This window comes from Ixodes scapularis, unplaced genomic scaffold (genome assembly GCF_016920785.2).
Source record: "Ixodes scapularis isolate PalLabHiFi unplaced genomic scaffold, ASM1692078v2 PGA_scaffold6__148_contigs__length_123643588, whole genome shotgun sequence".
In the NCBI taxonomy this organism is placed as follows: domain Eukaryota; kingdom Metazoa; phylum Arthropoda; class Arachnida; order Ixodida; family Ixodidae; genus Ixodes; species Ixodes scapularis.
The window spans coordinates 29,664,984-29,681,064 of record NW_024609881.1 but is presented as its reverse complement, the minus strand read 5'-3'; positions in this window follow the sequence as shown (position 1 = coordinate 29,681,064).

Below are 16,081 nucleotides of genomic sequence, written 5' to 3'. Positions count from 1 at the left end.
ACAGTCCTGCCATGGGACATTCGTGTTCAAGAGGAAAACCGCCAATGAGAGAATTAGAAGAGTACAACTTACGTAATATTGTGAGAACAGCAAACCTCTGCGAGAATTCGCGGTTTAACATGGGGTGATTTGTTTCTGGTAGTTAGAAGTTGACTAGAGCTGAGCATACAAGGCGCAGAGAATGCGAGTTCTTACGTTTACGACTGCGATTTTTTTCTCGTAGGGATCGACCTTGTTGAGGTTTTGTTCTCCAATCACAACCATATAGTTTGACGGGGACTTGTAGCCACTGAAAAAAAAAAGAAGAAAATATTAAGAGTCGCGAAGTTGCATTATGCACTGCAAGTTTGATAAGCATCAACATTTCCACCAAGAGAAAATCTACCGACTTCGCTGATAGTCTCCTCGGTGTTAAATTTCCGTTGCGGTCACGGGAGCGCAAAGTGTTGGGTTTGAACCGTGAATGGTTATTTTCCCGTCCATGGGGCTTCGTTCATAACCTCGCTTGCGTTCTGAAATAATTTTTTCTTTTCTTTTTTGAATAGCGATATCGCGAAAGCTTGTTGACATATTCAACTGTACTGACAAAAGTTTGTATATACAACAAAAAAGTGCCTAGACGATGCGTTTGATCGTCAATAATTACCCCTTTAGTGAATATTCGCTCTTCACTCCTTAAGGCTACAAACGGCAGCTTTTGCCGAAACTCAAATGTTAGGTAAAAAAAATTCCAGCACACTCTAACATAAGGAAAAGAATAATGAAAAAATCTGACGCCTCAAAGGACAGTTACTGAGGACTGAAATATCTGAAGCCGATCGATGAATGACTACGTCTAAATTCTGTTTAAACCTAGAGGGAAATAAAAAAACGTGTGATCTCAACACATATTCAGTTTCCCCGCTAATTTAAATTGTCTGACAAATTGCTAGGCAATTGTGTAGAATACGTGAAAAGTTTGTAGATCACGAACGTTTAGCGGTACTTGGAGCCTGTGTCCCCAGAGTGTGGGAATGACCGGCTGGGACCGGTCTTGTTTCAATTTTCCCACTAAATTTAGCAGGTAACCTTAATTTTCCCGCTAGATGTGGCGGGGAAACTTAATACGAGTAGAGGTCACGTGACATCATGTCTCCGCGTGAATTTCTTTGCTAAATTTAGCGGGGAAACTGTATTTGTGTTGAGGTCGCATGACGTTAAATTTTCCGCTAAATATCGCGGATAAACTAAATTGGCGGTGAGGTTACGTGACGTCAATTTTCCCGCTAAATTTGGCGGGGAACTGAAGTCATGTGACGTCAATGGCCACGGCTTTACTAAATTGGGCTTCACTTGATCCCGAGCAACTAGCCAAAAAACGTTCACATTAAAACTCTGTGCGCTGTGATACCGAGTATGAAGTTTCATCATGCGCAGGGTCGCAGCGCAGACTGTTTTTTTAAGCCTAAACATATTTCCGATCCCGTCGTTCAAGGAGCTTCCTCCGTAGATCGCAGCGTTCGACCGAGTCAACTTTCCCAAGTAATTTGCCGGAAGGTAGACGTCTTCGTAAAATGAGATTTAGCGGAAGTCCCAAAGGTAGAGACGGTTTGCGTATGAATAAATTGGCTTCCACCTAAATTTGAGCGCAGTTCGCGCTTTCTACAGACGACTGGTTTCCGCTGAAACAATTCGCCTGATCCGGGAACCTGAACAAAGCCAAACCTTCTCTACCTTTGGGACTCTCCCTACGTCTCCGCATATCAAGTTATTAAAGGGATCATGAAACGATCTTTCAACTTCTTCCTTCTTAACTTTCATCCTCATGTCAAAAGCAAAAGGAGAAATCACGTGGTCGTTACGTGCTTGGACACCGCGGTTCATGACTTCAAGCTTTTTCCGTGCTTTTTAAGCACGCTAGAGAACTGGTCATTTGCAAGTGATGATGAGAGCCCTCAAGGCACTCGAACGCGAAACCAAATATTCGCCGAAGGATTGATTTTTGAGGAGCGCATACGTCGACGGGGCGCAGTGCTCGTCTCCAATGCGTGAGCTGGGTTCGGCTGACGTGTTTTGGGTACCGCAGATGCATTACAGTGAAAAGGCTGAGAGCTTTCGAAGAAAAGGAGGCATGGAATTGTCCGCTATAATTTTAAATTTTTCTACAGAAAAGTGTGGCTATTGTTTTTTCTACCATCGTGTACTAGTTCTCTTTTTTGCGCACTAAACGATGTGCGATTGGTAAGATCACAATTTATCCCCTCCCGAAATTCATGTTGGGCCAATTAACGACGTAATTCTCCCTTGCAGTTGCTACGATCAAGACTGCTGGTAACTGTTAACACCAGTTTGCTCTGCTGTCAGCTCCTGGTTAGATCAGCTCATGCAGAGAGCATGTTTGTCTGCTTCCTTTTGCCGGGGCTGTGGTGATCACACCGTGGCTCTGATTGACACTGACTGAAAGAGAGTGGGTAGACCTCGAGGCAGCTTGCTTTGAGGTCTACCCACTATCCTTCAATCGGAGGCAATCCAAGTCAATCAGAACTCGGCGCTCTAAAGTCGCCACAACCCCTGCAAAGAGAAGCAGCCGAACTTGTGCTCGGAAAAGAGCGCTCTGTTTGTGTTAGAGAGGTACCGGGATCGAATCCCGGAATAGGCGGATTTTTTCCGGCGGCCACCAGCCGCCTAGAGAGGACGCGAGCTGCGTTCTGTTTCAGGTGCATGTCACTGTAAAACGTACGGGTAGGTAGACGCTCTAAAATCTTTAGAGTGTGACATTGCGTCCGATCAGACGCGAGACTCACTCTAGAATGCAGTGCGCCGCGGTGTCGACGTATTGCTTGTTGATGATGGAACCGCCGCAGATGTGGCCCAGATCCGTGTTCGGGAGCTGGATGAGGTGGAGGGAGATCTGCCAGGGGAACTCGAGCGGTGTGGCGGCCGTCCCACCCACGATTTGTGCGGTGCCACCCTGGACACTGCTGCTGGCAGCAGACCCTCGGACTCCGCACACTTTATTATGGGGAGAAAAATGCCGTAGTCACACCAAGCTGAGCAGAACTTGTCTTCGGGTGTTGACATTCCGACGTAGTTATCGCCAAGGCAACACCCGCAGTTTAAGAACAAAATATGGTTGATGTTTTTTTGTTTGTGTTATTTTTTTGAGCAAATTGTCATGAAAGAGCGTTATCAATAAGCGTCGATGACCGTCACCCTACGTTAAGGTTATATATAACAAATTTAAACACAAAGTGTGCTCCACTTGACACAGGTAGCTGCTGCTTTGTGGAGGCGCGTGTTGAAGTAGATTTGCCTTAAGCCAGGGCTTTGTACAATGTTTGCAATGGGTTCTCCGCTTTCAGTGTAATTGATGTAGCAGACGTCTGCGTTTTGGCGGAACGATTGTGCATTTGGTGCATGTGTTGGAGAAGAACACAGAAATGTGCTTTCATTTTTGGGTTGAAGCGCTCTTTCAGAACGGGAACGCCCGTGACCGCGCCTGCGGTGGAAGAAGCGGCAGTATGTACGCGCGCTCTTCTGTAGAGGCGCTGAAAGCACTCGAGAACGGAACCTGGGCGGCGGCAGTGGGGAGGCGAGGGAGCGTGTCCGCACAGCTCACAGTTCCACCACGTGGGGATTTTGTAACGGCGGCTTTCGGAGGGGTGGAAAGCGAGGGGGGGGGGGGGGAGGGGGGGGGGGAGTGTCGCCTAAAGGTACCGTGGATGTAGGCGGCAGACTTGTACGTGATACGTTACAAGTAACGAAATTACTTGTAATCCCTTACATTTATCTATAATTTTGAAAGGGAATAATTACATAATCAGAAGGTAATTGTAGAGTAATTTTCTTACTTTATTCAGTAAGTGAATGATTGTAATCCGTTGAGAGAGAGCCTTGCCGCCCTTGGCGTGTATGTGTGAGGAACGACGGGAAGAAGGAGAGCAGTGCCTCTGCTGTAGATTGGGGTTTTACGTTCGTGCATGAACATCTTTTGCCGGAAAGGAGAACTAAGAGCTACCAATGTAATAGAAAAAAACGGTGAAAAGAATAAAATTAAAATACTATACAAAAAATTGTAAAAGCAAGAAAATCTTTCAGCCCTTCCACTCTGGTGAAGAAGGAAGACCAGCGAAGCTGTATTATGGTGGGAAGGAAGTAATGGCCGGCCGCTAGTCTGCAAGCCAGAGTAGAAAGGCTGGAAAGGTTTGCCGCCATCTATGAGCGACGGCGGTAACCAGGCAGCCGGCAAGCCGGTTGCCTTGTTGCCGCCTTCGCTCATAGATGGCGGTACCTGTCCAGAGTTTTGTGTCATCATTTGTTTCCTGGCGGACACGATCCTGGGGAAACTATTCCTTAACAGCTCCGCTGTAAAAAAAGAAGAAACTAGATGAACTTAACAATGAGAAATATTGAAAAACAACGCATCTCATAAATAAAAATGAAACACAAGAAAGAGTTCGTGGACTGCGCGGGACACTGTCTGTACACCTAGGCCGATTTGCTAGAAACAAATGGTCTCAGCTGAGACGGGGTGAATGAAAGCACTGTCCAAGCCAGCGCACGACCTGAGTGGAACTCAAACCACGTCTCAAGACGCTCGCGTGCCCCAGCCTTTAGAATTGTTCCTTTCACCCAGTCTCAGCTGAAACGCTGTTTTAGCAAGCGGGCCCTGGTCTTTGTCAGCATCTTCAAGCTTGTGTATAATTTTTGCTGGTGACAGCTGTTGTTACCGACGTTTCTCACTGGTGTTCCGGGTGTGTTTTGTCTACGTAGTGACTGAAAAATTTTAGCGGGAAAAGTTTCCAGCCTAATTTGACGCCGTGGTCTGACGTTACGCCATGACGTGACATCGTAGTATCCCGGCACGTCATACCATGACATCACGTGACACTTTGACGTCACATGGCGTCATGATTAGTGTGAGGTGTGATTGTGTGTAGCCTGCACTCTTAGAAAAAAGGGTCAGTATAGTCCTCCCTAAAGGGAGGAACGCTCTTGACACATATGTTCCTTCAGAAAGGGAGAAACTTTCGTCCCTTAAGCAGGGGAGGAAAAGTTCCTCCGTCGACTGCATCTCATTATGGCGGCCACGAATCGAGCAAATCGAGCTCGGTAAGGCTTAACGAGAATACTTATTGCACGAAGCGAGAGGAGCAGGAAATAAAAACGTAACACGAGCTTTCCGCGAACTGTATTCATTTCCGAAGTTTCTTTACCCCTGCAGGTAAAGAAACTTACGTTTCGAAAGCATGCAGTCACTCAGTCTTCTCATCGTCAGCACTGCGATGTTCAACGGAGACAACCGGCACTCAGTTCGCGCACTTTATGTCCTACCTTTGCTATTCCTCGAGCCACAATTCCTTCGTCAACCGTAGCGTCAACCGCACATCACGGAGGAGTGAAAATCATTCGCCGGCAAAACCAAAAGCCGCTCTCAAAAAAAAACAAAAACAAATCCGAAGCAACCTCTTGGCTTATCTCAGCACGGTAACACGAAATTTTGGCGTAGCCGCGTAGCGTAAAAGGATATTAAATCGCTTGCCGCCAGATGGCAGGGTCAAGCAGAGTAATCGCACGTAGCTAGGCTAGGTGCCGCTAGGTACCGCCCAATTCATGTTTTTACAAAAAAATATTTTTATTTTCTTACGCCACAATTGCGTTTCCTTTTCTGCAGAATCTCTAACACATGTAGACACGTTGCGCACACTACAAACGTCAGGTCAACATATATGGAACGCATACACAGGCATCGCACATACAAACATCAATACAACAGCACACTGCCCCGATCACTACTACCGAGCCCTGCGTTTCCGTCTTTTATAGTGGTCGTTTTGAACGTACAGAATTTTTCGGTGACTCCCTAAGCAAAAAAAAATATTCCGAACATGTTCATTTTTTTCCAGCAATGTCATACATCTGAGGCTATTTTTAATGGCTCAGGGGATGAATCTCTTATTAAAAAGAAGACGCTCGATCATGCCATAATTATTTGAAAGCCCATAAATCGAGCCGCTCCAATGTGGTTCCAAGCCATGAGTTTGTTTTCCCGCATGGCCCTTCGTAGCCAGTATTTATACTGTAGTGTTCGTTTTTCTATTTGTGCTGTTCGCGCAAAGCTGCAATTGCCGTCTTGAATTAATCTCTGTAGAGCGGATATCCACTCAGCTGGAAGTGATGCTTCACGGGCACAGAAATCGCTTTTCGATCAACTTGAATGCAGTCAAAGCCGCGACTTGCGACAACTGTTAAGTGTACGGAGCTGCGCCGTTGCGAGCTCGAAAACTTCTAGCGCTCATCCCAGCGCGCCACTTAGAGGGCAGTTTCTACAGGAACCGTAATATATTTAAACAGTAAAATAAAGGATAGCATTTTTTTGTTTTTTTGTTTTCGATTTTGCCTGTCTTTTTTTTTATGCTAAACTTCCATTATAAATATGCGTACTTTCCGTCATACTTTCGTAGTGTTGTGGTGTTGTCTTTTCCCCAGAGCGCAATCGCTCTCGGGGACCGACAGTCACATTGGCCACTGTACGATAGGAGCTTACCGTTCAGACCAGCGTTCCAACATGACTATCCACACGTCGATCGACTGCACCTAATCCCTCAAGTGGTTTTAAACTCTTTAATGTAAAGCGGAATGTCATCCTGCGACACCCCGGCCCCTCCGATAACGGCCCGACCAGCGGCATCAATGCCCGACAGTTTACGTCATCTCATCTTGTTGTTACACCACTGATACGCGAACACACGGTCACATCGGCGATAATTCCCGTCTTCTGTTCACAAGCCACAACACTGCCATCACGATGCCGCTGACACGCAGAAATACAGAACCACGTTGAAAGCCGGTTGGCACTCGGCACGGGACAACGGAACCGAACTCAGCACGGAAGGCACCCAGGCAGCCAGCAGGAAAACCTGCCTTCGTTGGACGCAGTTCTCGCGATTTCCATAACGTCGAAAACGTCGACACAGTTCCTCGTGGTTTCGCTGCTGTAGTTCCGCGTGTGTCCCGCAAATTGGAGACGGCCGTCTTACCCAGTGTATGTAGTGCTGCTGGCACTGCTCCGGAACTTCGCTGTTTCTAGCGGCTTCGTTAGCTCGTTTGATAAAATTAGTGGTAAAAACGTCAATGCAACCGAAATGTTCTGCACGTTTGGACTAGAAGACGGAATTACAGGCGGCCTTCGCTGCCGCTGAAGCTCAATCAACTCAACATTAATTTATTAAACAACGTGCGCGATGTGCTCGAAAAACGAAACCGAAAGAAGATGGGTCGGGAGGGCGAAAGCTTTCTCCGGTCTGCCTGGAGGAGGAAAACGTCTCGGAGAATAATAAGGACTTTAATTTTCCTTTCATAGGACTGGGTTTGTTTATGTGTGTTTTGGTAAACAAAAATAAAAAAAAAACTTTACAAACAAAAAACCAAAAAAAAAAAAAACACTTTACTGGGGATCGAACCGTTGACCACTTGGTCAGTAGCGCGATGTTCTACCCCTGCGCCAACTGAACAAGGAGGAACTCGCCCTCCTCCTTTCATCTGAACTGCCGTTCCTCCCTTCTCTGGGCAACTTGTCCGCAACAAGGAGGAACAGTCGCTTTTGCTACCTTTCTCCTCCCTTTTTTCTTAGAGTGTGCGTGCAGCAGAATGAGCGGCAGAGTGTACAGCACCTCGGCTTTCGCTGCAATTTACTTTAAAACGCAACAAGGTACAGTTGTTTTTTTGTTTTTTTTTTAACTTAGTGTTTAGCAATAAATATTTGCCGCCTTAGTTACCTACCTTCAACTGGAGTGTTTAGATAAACCACGGCAAAGGCTTGATGTTGAGGACACAGCAGGAGAGCTTGTGGAACCGAACTTTATCTCTCAGCAAGAAACTCGTCAACGAGTAGCCGTGTCTGCTTAAAGACGGTCACTTATTGTTTTAATTGTACTGGAATTGTTTTAGGTCACCCTTTCATAAGCGCGGCTGAAAACATATCGCATCTAAACAGTGATTAAAACTGACATCAACATTAAAAAAATATTAAAAATTGTACTTTGCCCCATTTTTTGCAAAGCTTTCTTTATTTTTCCTTGAGCGCATTTCTCTTTTTAGCTACCGTAATAAAAAAAATTGCTTTTTCCTGTTGCGCATCACGTAACCTCAAAAGCATAAGCTGGATATCTTGAACCGAGAGATAAATCGCATTGCTCAATGTCATAGACTCGAGCAAACCAGGAGCCGAAAGAGCCATCCTCAAGCTGCTTGGGTACCAGCTCGCAGGGCGCCCCATGATCTCTATCTCCACCTTCTTGGGAGAACAAGGCAGCGGAGGACCACCGCCCCATGAAACAGAACGTGGACAAAGATCAGAAGAGCAACAACGCGTCCAAGAAGCGCGCGCAGTATGTTCGGGACGGCCGTCCCGGGTCAGAAGCGGTACACGTCTACACCGACGCAACAGTCAGGGAGAGCCATTCCATGGTATTACCTTAAAGGGGCACTAAAGTCGATTCTGATATCGTCCTTTTGTGGTGATAACTAAATCTAGACGCTCTAAGCATCCGAACAAACCCGAAATTACAATCGTGCGTAGCTTATTTTTTCATTAAAAGCGTGTTCAAGGATCGCGACACGCCCTTTTTGGGAAGAATTTTCTTCCGAGTGAAGGGGTCGACGAAAGGCGCTTGTCTGCGAGTTGCGCCCGCGGTGAAAAAGAAGAGTTTTATTCGAATATATACCTATCAGACTCGCTTCGAAACGATTTATAATGAAATCATTCGGAATCTGTGCGTGTTTTATGGGATTTATTGATACACACAATGTAGTCCGCGAGAAAAAAGAGTCCAGATCTTTTTCCTTTTGCCCTAAGATGAATGGGCAGTTTTGTAATATAGGACTTGGTATATGTGGAAACTAACACATTGTAAATATTATAAGATAAAAAATGACCGTTTTCAGAAACGACGTCAGTGCCCCTTTAGCACAGATTACAAGGCGGGCCTTGCAATTTGGAAGAACTACTCGACCAAAAAATGCGGAACTTCGAGCTGTGTTGTACTTGCCGTGGAAGCCGAGTCAATAACACCGAAAGGCTCCAGAAACTTGGGCACATACACGGACTTCAAGTAGGCCGAGGACACGTACCGGAAGCGGGATTCCCCCAACAAGGCGGCGAGAAAGGTCAAGACAAAAGGAAAGTCCCTAAAATCCAGTGGAGTCAAACTAACCATCTCCTGGGTCCCGTTTCATACCGGGATCTTATTCCGTCTCCCTACATCCCTGCAAAAGGCTAGAGCGCGAATCTCGACTACCCTCCGCCAGCAAAAATCCAAGAAGCCTCCGATGCCGAGGAGGAGGGGCCCGAGTGGGATGAGCAGACGACCCTTGACCGCATTGAGCGGCGAAGGGTCCAGCGTAATTTTCTGCCGAAAGACGATGACCCATTACCGAACGGATGTGGTCGGTGGTGTACCGTGCGATTACAAACAGTCCGAACCGGAATGGCGGTCTCCCCGGCAGTCCGGGCAAAACTGGAAAGACACAAACTGAAGAACGCGCCGATGACGGATCCTAAAAAGTGGGCAACAAGCTACAAGCGCACACCTCTGCTGGGAACTGAGCCGGACGCGAGAAAAAGCGGACTCGAGACTGCAACTAATGGCGAATTCCACTTGGGCGTTCTGGAGCGCGCCGGGATCAGTTGACCAGATCCGGAATGAAGCACTCGATCCGAACGGCGTCGCGCCGCCTACGGATCCCTCGTGGAACATGACCACTGCTCCGGGATCGACGGATGCCTTCCCGTCATCCACCTGCCCGGGAATCCCCTTTCCGCGGCCGCCGCGGTCGTTTCGAAGACGTTTTCGTTTTTCCCGGCGCTAACACGTTTTCGACGCACGAGCGGCAGGAATGGCTCAGGAGCTTCTAGCAAAGATTGTCGGAATGCCCGTAGCGCGGCAAATACCTTCTCTTCTCCTTCCTGGAAAACGAACCGGCTGTCGAGTCAAGGCCATAACAAGGGGTAAGCAAGCGGCCATTCGAGATGGGCGAGATCAGGCGAGATGCCCCGCGAGAAAGGAAGTCACGTGCGTGCGCCAAGGGCTCGCCCGGCTGGCTTCCGGTTGAATCCGCCGAAATCGTCGGAGCGACTTTTCTCGGATCCAGATCTGGAGCGGGAGCTAATTCAAAACGACCGAACACGTCCGTCTCCATCCCGATCGCCCAATGAAATAGGCTCGCTCCAGAAAAGTCGATCCCGGCGCGCTCCAAAACGACCAGTGGAATTCGCCATAAGATGCATCCAGGCTCCCTTCGGGATTGGACACGGAAGTTTCCAATGCCTCAACTTTATACCCTTCACTCCCCCCCCCCCCCCCTTTCCCCACCCTCCCTCCGATGCCAGTGGAGAAGGGATAAAAAATATTTTATTAAAGACAGGTTTAATATAATATTGTAGTTTAATAGATTTTTTAACAATTTGTGTTACTCGTGCATAAGAATAAGCAACAAAAAAGTTAGGAAGCTGTCGTGACAAAAAGAATCTTTCACTTACCAGGAGTGGACGACAGCGCCTTCCCCACCAGAGCCGACAGAAAAACCAAGATTGTCGTGGCTACCATAGCGCCAAACTTCAAACAAAATGGGTTGCCTTGAGAATGAGTCCGAAATTTAGAGATATGACTTTAACAAAGCTGCAGGATTATATTGAACACGTTCAAGGAAAGAGACCAGCATGCATCCACGTCAATTGGGCGTGTGGTCTTGTGATTTCTCCGTGTTCCTTTATTATTAGCCAGAAGGAAAAAAAAAACGCCATGGCATATGTTTTCTTTTTTTTCCCGCACACTTGTTGCCGTTGTTTAAGTATGTCACCTGGATTTAGGATCCCTCGACGCAAACGGTGCTTTGATGTCAAGAGTGCCCGTCAGAGCGCCTGTATCCGGTAGTGTGGGTGCTTGACAAGGAAACAGATGTCAGAAAAACAAAGTAATAGGAGGTTTCAAACAACGGTATTTTTCTGATCCGTGTGCTTAAAAATAAACTATGAAAAAGCTAAGTTAGCCTTATAGCATCGTGCCACATGTTCAATACGAAATCCTTCCGTCGACATGTGTTGTTTTGTTACGAGGGATATGACAGCGAACATCCCCGGTCCTAGATTGCGAACCGTGTGATCGCTTGAAAACACCATCAGTATGACGTGGGGCATCTGCTCTCTTCCCCACTCGCCGCAAACTAAACTTCCAAGCAGTAATTGTCTTTTTTTTTTTTTCTTGGTCAGAATAAATGGTTGAGTTATACAACGCTCGACAATGTCAACAATTCTCTCCGCTTCGTTCGTGTGGCGTCGATAAATAAGCACTGGCGACGCGGAGGTCGCGTTATTTTGGTGTTCGTGTCATAGGACCCACGTGAACAAGGAGAGTGCATTCCTTCTGCACTTAACTTCGTTGCATGTACATGCGTCGGTCGGACCTATAGGACACATACTCGCTGCGAGGCAGCGGGGCTGACTTTTTAACGGCATTGAAAACGGCAAACGCAGTGCACGAATTCAAGAAGAGTGCCTTGCCAGCGTTCGGCTAAAGTCGGTGTCCTCGCTGATTGAACACGTATCACAGCCGAAGGCCGCAGTCACGCCGTTCGTACATTGTACAAAAGATATACTACGGTGTGTCCCCTGCAGACATGGAGTTTTAGGGAACCGTTCTGGGCCGACCGGTACGATCTGCGCATGCGCGAGTCTTCTGTGGATGCGCATGCGCAGTTTGTACCGGAGGAACCATCGTATCGTAGGGGATGTGCAAAACCGGTTCCCTGAAGCTCTCTACCGCCTGCAGACTGTCTTTGGTATGTTGTCGTAGCGGTCTGACCGCGCCTCGAGAGAACCAGACTGGCCAAAGCACCGCCAGACACAACCAGTTCTCTCTCTCTCTCTCTACAGCATCGCGCACAGGTAGCTCCCGCGGTACGCAGACGCGATTCGTTTCACCCCAATTTCCAGCCTCTTCACACTTTTTTCTGCAAGCAGAATGGCAAGTTTGTCATCGAAGTGACGCAAGTGGGAGAACGAGGTGTCGGTTGGGGTGCGAAGCTATAGTCGTGGCAGGTGACGCCACCCGGCTAAAAAGGTTCTGCTGCAAGCGTTCGGGCGAGAGCGTCAGCGTTGAAGCGCTTTATTTCGATAACACGGTACGCTCGCTGAGGCTGCGTGCACTTTAATCGAATACTATAAACAAACATGCAGGAGCGTCCTCCAGCACCGAAAGGCGCATCAAAATTAACTGAAGTTACTTAAATGGAATCATAATATGAGAGTAGGCTAGAAACGGGTGTTCATTAGCAGTACAGCCGTATGCGTGCCGACCTCACCTGATGGTAAAAAATGGCTTTCTGAAAACAAAATTGCTAAAACAAACCATAAAAACTGTTTTGTTCCGGGTTTTTAAAGATTGGAAGTTCTCTTCAGACACTAATTATTTTCTTTATGGCATAAAAACGCTTGAGTCGGAATCTAAATTCGGCTGAAAAATAATAAAGCATGTTTTATCAGTGGATCTTTTATTACGCTTACTTTTAGCTATTCTCAGAACCGGTACAAGTTATACTTTAAAACTATGTTTAAAACTATGTTTTGTTTTCCGACAACGGCACGTGATCTACCAATAGTTCACGTACATATACACACTCAACCACACACGCAGGCTGACGCACTCGAACACACGCGCACGCTTGTTCACAGGCACACGCGTGCACTGTAAGACAGACAGACATAACTACAGACACATATACTCTGTGCATGCAAAGGCACATTCGCACGCACAGTAACACACGGACAGAGCTACAGATGGCTGTTGATCTATCCAATTGTGACGTCAAAGCTTTAACTTTGCACCGACCTTGCCTTGAATCGTGTTTTTTTTTTTTCAACTATTTTATTTTAGTTTATTCACTTACCTAGTTTTAGATGCTCGTGGAGCCGTACGCAATTCATTTCAAAAACAATCTACGCGAGGAGTTAAAGGGATACTGAACCGAAATTTCGAGCTCACTAAACAAGGCCGGGCGGATAGGCGGGAAGCTGCAAAGCCAAAAAATATCACTCATACGGCGATATATCTAACGGATCGCCATATTTTTCGGGAAAGAAGTGCGCGATTAAACCCGGCCGACGTGGCCGACGAGGCAAGGCACGTCACGATTCCCATTCCTTCTCCTCCTCGCTGTGTCCCGTCAAGCTGGTGAACCGAAGCGAGGAGGAGAGAAGCAGAGGCCCTTTCTGTTCATTCTCGAATTCTCCCGGAGGACAGTTACGTCAAAGAACTCGCTTGATCGCGCCCTTCTTTTCCAAAAGTACGGCCATCCGCTTGAGATATCGATGTACGAGTGATGTTTTGGAGTTCGTAGCGTCCCGTTCAAGAGTTCTGCAGCCTTACTTTTCGAAATCCTAATTTCGGTTCAGTATCCCTTTAAGACTTCACAATTGTTTTTTCTTCTTTTTCTTGTTTCACTGTGGCGGTTTAAATGTGCTGTGCTTCTGATCCTTAAAGTCGCGCCCTCGTTCCCGGAGGGTACGCTATCCCATCGGTTATTGTTTCATCTACCCAGCACGTGATGGAAGGTACCCAAACCCCGGAAACTGGTGAAGCAAAAAAGAGTAATTTGCTTTAACTTTAACTTGGAAGACTATTTTTCAAAGCCGACGACCCGACCTGTGATTCTGCAAGGCAGAACATCCTCCTCATCATGGCGGAGAAGGAACAGGCAACGGTGAACAACAGCTCCCAAAAATAAGGCCGTAGCGCTCTTCTCGTGACGCCGCAAAGAAAGGCTATGGGGGGGGGGGGGGGAAGGGGGGGGGGCGCCTTGAAGCGAAGGCAACGCGCGTGGATCGACCGTCGTAACGCGCTTTTAGTCACATACGCGTGTCTTATTAGCTAAAAAGAAAGCCGCACGAAGAAGCAGGTCTAGAAAACATTTCATTACACCGCTAAATAATCGGTACGAAATGGCACGAGCTATACGTATAAGACGTCTATAGAAAAATGTGATTGTTTTAAGTCAAAAGCCACGCAGTGAATGGACACAGCGAAGCAGATCACAGTTAAAAATCAGGTAGACGTAGTCAACGCGGAAAGGGCTCGACTGTCACATACGATCATGAAAGCGATGTTATCGCGTGCAGTCATTGAATTCTTGCATTATACCCCGGCCACATGGCAAAATTAATTAAATTAATGAATGAGCAAAGTTACAATAATGTTGTATTGACCAGCTTGCGAAGCTCTTATAATCACTCAAGACCGCAAGCTGATTAAATCCCACAGTATTTAATGAAAATAAATTAACTTTTCCGTGCGCCAGGGGTACTAAACTTACTATTTAGTCAACAATTTTTAATTCTCTTTATGGGCTGGAGCTGCCTTAGAACAAAATATAACTTATTTTGTGTGTAATAATAGTATTTCCTTAATACATTTAAGATGCTAATACAAACGAGATAAAGGCAATAAAATACCATTAGTATAAATAAGCACATAAGCGCAAACAACGCACTTTCAATAATAACACAAACTTGTTATTCACCTTCCAGTAAAATTTATAGTATTACCACGCATATTTACAATTGTCAACGCAATAGCACACAAATAATGACGAAGAACAAAATTCTATTCTATCACGCGATTTAAAAGATGGATTGCAGCACTTTACTGGCGTCCTACATGACCAAGAAAGCCCGCAAATAAGTTGTTTCTCACCTGTCGATCGTATCCGTACGTCCCGCATTATCCGCTAAGAAAACTATTGAACACGAACTTTAAAAAGTCTCTTTATCGAGAGAGGGGTCTATCGATAATCGGCCAGTGTCATCGTTGACTAGTTACAACACGTCACTCAAACCGTAACCGGACTTGTTTCACGAAACCACGTAAATGCCGTAGTATCAAGAAAACACGAGACTGCGGTGACGACAGAAAAATTCTTTTTCAGTCCTTGTTCCTTCTGAAATGGCTCGGCGTTCCTTATCAGACAGTCAGTAGCTCACACATAACGTAAATTTACCACAATTGGACCCCGTGTGAGAGAAGATGTCGCATCGGAGCCGGTTCATTCGAAAAGTGTGGGGAGCTGCGGGTCTGCATGTAGTCCCGCAGTTAAGGGGATAATCATAAATATAAAGTTGGTACTTTCAACTATGGTGACGCATTGTATATTACCTTTATATTATATATACAATAAATAGTACAAGACTGCGCTTTTAAAACGTATATTAATGCCATATAAATCGCACGAATACCACCGCGCCGCTCGACAAGAAACATTTTTTTCACGCCGATGCCAGATATGTTTTCACGTAGTTGCGACATGACCTTCCTTTTCAGACACTGTGACGTAACCACTCGGAGCGCTACGGCCGTATTTCTAGGAAATGCTGGGTGAACAGGGTAGAAGGGGGGAGAGGAGGACATGAGGGAAAATTTGAAAGAACGAGCTGGTCATCAGTCTTTAAGCGGACCGTGAAGTAATTTTTCAACTTCCTCCTTAGCTTTAGTCCTCATGTTAGAAGCTAAATGGGAAACCATGTGGTCGTGACGAGCTTGGGCACCTGTGCGACGGCTCCAAGCTTCCACAGTTATTTTAAAGCACGCCATGCAACTTGTCATACGCAAGTGATGATAGTGCCGTCACCGCACTCACTGACCACGAACGCGAATCCGAATATTCGTCCGAGTGACGCAGTGCTCATGACCAATGCGTGAGCCGGGGTCAGGTGACCTGCTTTATTTTTAAATTTTCGTACGGAAAAGCAGGATTTTGACTCTCAACTCCCTTTCTTATGGACCACTAAATGATATCTAAACATCCAAAATAACTTGGAAGATGGCTGCCGAGTCGCATGCATGTGCGCGCTGCTTCCAGCCGATTCGTGGCCGGTCGCAATACTTGCTTTGTGCGCCTTGCGAAATGCGCTTTCATTGCAAGTGCATAAGCGTTCAAGCCGATGAATACAATTTTTTTTTATAAAATCCGGGAACAGCAAGTACGAATGCGTTCAGTGTATGAAGCGACGGGATCCATCGACAGCGGAGCTTGTCAGCGAGGCCGGCATCGC